The 4,147-nt window shown below is 48.2% G+C and overlaps 1 pseudogene; it reads right to left on the reverse strand.

Annotated features, from left to right (window-relative positions):
* Positions 1-3,741: 3,741 nt before the first annotated feature.
* On the reverse strand, positions 3,742-3,858 carry LOC124553573 (annotated as a pseudogene).
* Positions 3,859-4,147: the final 289 nt, after the last annotated feature.

Raw genomic sequence — 4,147 nt, forward strand, 5'->3', positions numbered from 1 at the left:
TCAATTCTTCATCTTGATGCATTTCATCCGATTCATCAGCCCAGGTTTTGTGTTGATTAGCTTTCGATGTCTCTTTTTCTGCATTTCTAGTATCAGGGAAAACCTTGTCTGCATCGAAATTTACTATCAGCTTCAACCTCTCGTTTGACGACTGCTCCGTTGACATGGGGCATGGTGTATTTGATTTGGCTTGCAAGGGGTCAGGTGCCTGCATACTCAGAACCGGATTACGATGTTGTTCTTCATGCAGTTTGTTGCTAATCTGCTTTGCTTTTTCTCGCAAAGGGGGTGCCAGTTGTTCAGCTCCCTTATGAGCTAGTCTCCTCTTTTTATGTTTCCTTGGAGGACTGACTCTTGGGGAGGTTTCATCGTTTTCCATTACATCTTGGGTTTCTTGCGTTCGGTCTTGTTCTCTGGCAAGTGATGGGTTGGTTTCCTTGTGGTTTTCTGGAGACTGCTCATTCTGAAGGACTATAACCGGTTCAGGAGTTTGTTCTATTTGAACAGAGATATTTGGTTCTTTTTCTTGACTCTTTGGCTGTGTTGTCCCCATCGAGTCGCTAACTTCCATTATCACTTCATTGTCGCGAGCTGCATCATCCTGGGTAGCGTCCCGAGTAGCGTCAGGAGCGTCACGCGTATGGAGTTGTCCAGCGGCTGCCGCTGCGTAAGTTACAGGCAACGTTGACATGGCCGGGGGTCTCACTGCTTCGCCCGCAGGTAGCTGGGCCACTCGGCGTTGTATACACTGCGAGCGGACATGGCCTGTGCCGCCGCAAGACGCGCAGGTTCTTGGATGCCCATCATATATTACTATAGCCCGATAACCACAAACATTTATATACGAGGGTATGTGCTTGTGTAAATCCACTCGCAGTTGCCTGATACCATTCAAGACGGGGAACTTGTGAGCAGGAGACCACTTTTCTGCAAAATTGCTAATTATTCTCCCATAAGGAGCTATCACGGAATTGATCTGCTCAGCGGTGATTTCAAATGGTAGCACAAAGATACGGACAGTTCTTAATCCAAAGCCAGCATGCGTAACACGAACTTCACTAACATTGCCATCGTGATGTTTGAACTTAAATGTTCCGCCACTAGATTCAACAATTTTGTCACACAATTCCGTGTTTTTAAGCTTGACATACACAATACTACTCACAATTGAAAGGTGAATACCTATAATATCCTCAAACGAAATTTTCACAACTTCTTCTAACCACGTCTCAATTTCGAACGAATTCGGTCTCTGCCCTTTCTGGTCAAAAACAAATTTCAATGTGTCTCTCCTATTAGGCTGATCCATCTCTCCTTCTAATATGAATCCATCAAGAGTCTCAAATAACGCAGTAACTACTGCAACAGGCGCTTGACTTACCGAGCGGAGCGCAGCAGACCGCAGCGCACAGCACACGCCGGAGGTCCGCACACCACGGCCGCCAAAAGCCGACTTGCCAACTGAGCTACCGAAGCACGACTCACGCCCGGTACTCACAGCTTTACTTCTGCCAGTATCTCGTCTCCTACCTTCGAAACTTTACAGAAGCTCTCCTGCGAACCTTGCAGAACTAGCACTCCTGAAAGAAAGGATATAGCGGAGACATGGCTTAGCCACAGCCTGGGGGATGTTTCCAGAATGAGATTTTCACTCTGCAGCGGAGTGTGCGCTGATATGAAACTTCCTGGCAGATTAAAACTGTGTGCCCGACCGAGACTCGAACTCGGGACCTTTGCCTTTCGCGGGCAAGTGCTCTACCAACTGAGCTACCGAAGCACGACTCACGCCCGGTACTCACAGCTTTACTTCTGCCAGTATCTCGTCTCCTACCTTCCAAACTTTACAGAAGCTCTCCTGCGAACCTGGAGAACTAGCACTCCTGAAAGAAAGGATATAGCGGAGACATGGCTTAGCCACAGCCTGGGGGATGTTTCCAGAATGAGATTTTCACTCTGCAGCGGAGTGTGCGCTGATATGAAACTTCCTGGCAGATTAAAACTGTGTGCCCGACCGAGACTCGAACTCGGGACCTTTGCCTTTCGCGGGCAAGTGCTCTAACAACTGAGCTACCGAAGCACGACTCACGCCCGGTACTCACAGCTTTACTTCTGCCAGTATCTCGTCTCCTACCTTCCAAACTTTACAGAAGCTCTCCTGCGAACCTGGAGAACTAGCACTCCTGAAAGAAAGGATATAGCGGAGACATGGCTTAGCCACAGCCTGGGGGATGTTTCCAGAATGAGATTTTCACTCTGCAGCGGAGTGTGCGCTGATATGAAACTTCCTGGCAGATTAAAACTGTGTGCCCGACCGAGACTCGAACTCGGGACCTTTGCCTTTCGCGGGCAAGTGCTCTAACAACTGAGCTACCGAAGCACGACTCACGCCCGGTACTCACAGCTTTACTTCTGCCAGTATCTCGTCTCCTACCTTCCAAACTTTACAGAAGCTCTCTCAGGAGAGCTGTGAGTACCGGCCGTGAGTCGTGCGTCGGTAGCTCAGTTGGTAGAGCACTTGCCCGCGAAAGGCAAAGGTCCCGAGTTCGAGTCTCGGTCGGGCACACAGTTTTAATCTGCCAGGAAGTTTCACCTCTATACTAGTTTCTCAATCTTCACATCTAATCTTCAACATTATTCTGTAGTACCATATTCCAAAAGGTTCTATACTCATCTTGTCTGAGCTTTTTATTTTTCACGTTTCACTTCCTTGCACAGCTACCCTCCAAATCAGTGTCGCTATTTTAAGGCTTTGTATCATTTGTTACATTCGTCTTACAATTATAAAGAATGCATCAAATCAAACAGCAACTCAAACAGTTTTGTTTTTGTACCTGTGCACGTGCGCATACGCCAATAGTGACTGAAGAACATGCTGAACGAGCGTGAGAGCCTTTCACGAGTAGCCCCGCGAAATCAGTTAGAAAGCCTAGTCGTGAATTAGCAAACCAGTTAAGTCTGTGTGGACACTTCTAAGAAGACGCTTACAACTAGGTCCTTATCGTAGGCAGTTGTTACAAGCTCTAAGGCCTACAGACTACCGCTTTTGCGTGCCAGCTTTGCAAACGAAATGTTGCTGCTTGAAGATGAAGCTTATCTGGATCGTGTCGTCTTCAGTCATGAATCGACATTTCACGTAACTGGAAATGCGAACACGCTTAATCTGTGCATCTGGGGTTCACCAAATCCCCGCGAGATGGTATAGTTGTAACCAGACTCCCGTATATTGAATTGTTTTCTGCCGTATTCCCACAGAAAGTTTATGGGCCTGTCCTTTTCGGTGAAGCAATTGTAACTGGTATTATCTTGATGGGCTAGAACTGTGGCTCTTTCCTCAGTTGCAAGAAGTTGAACCATAAAACTTTAATGGCAGCAAGATAATGCGCTGCCTCACTGGCAGAGTTCAGTACGCGATTGGTTAAAAGTCGTTGTACCCGACCCCTGGATTGGCCGCAAGTGGTCGGATAACAGAGCTTGTTTCGCATTGCCTCCACGTTCACCCAACCAGACGCCACGCGATTTTTACCTTTGCGGATTCATAAAGCACTCCGTCTTCAGGCCACGAGTGGCCTACCGGGACCATCCTACCGCCGTGTCATCCTCAGCGGAGGATGCGGATAGGAGGGACGTGGGGTCAGCACACCGCTCTTCCGGTCGTTATGATAGTATTCTTGACCGAAGCCGCGACTATTCGGTAGAGTAGCTCCTCAGTTGGCATCACGAGGCTGAGTGCACCCCGAAAAATGGCAACAGCGCATGGCGGCGAGATGGTCACCCATCCACGTGCCGGCCACGCCCAACAGCGCTTAACTTCGGTGATCTCACGGGAACCGGTGTATCCACTGCGGCAAGGCCGTTGCCCGGATTCATAAAGGATCATTTGTATATGCTTCCACTACCAGTTGATCCACCCGACGTCAAAAAGAGGATTAAAGGGTTGAAGCAGTTGTTGCGACACTTACTCCAGACATACTAGTCAAATTTTGGGAAGAACTCGCCTGTCGACTCGATATTTGACGTCTGACGCGTGGTGCTCACATTGAACACTTGTAAGAAAAACTGCGCTGTTCTGTCATTTTATGTATTAGTTTTATTTGTAAGCTGAATGTAATAAATGCTACAAGTCGTCCGCAGCTCGTGGTCGTGCGGT

The sequence above is a fragment of the Schistocerca americana genome, chromosome 1, assembly GCF_021461395.2.
Source record: "Schistocerca americana isolate TAMUIC-IGC-003095 chromosome 1, iqSchAmer2.1, whole genome shotgun sequence".
NCBI classification, from domain to species: domain Eukaryota; kingdom Metazoa; phylum Arthropoda; class Insecta; order Orthoptera; family Acrididae; genus Schistocerca; species Schistocerca americana.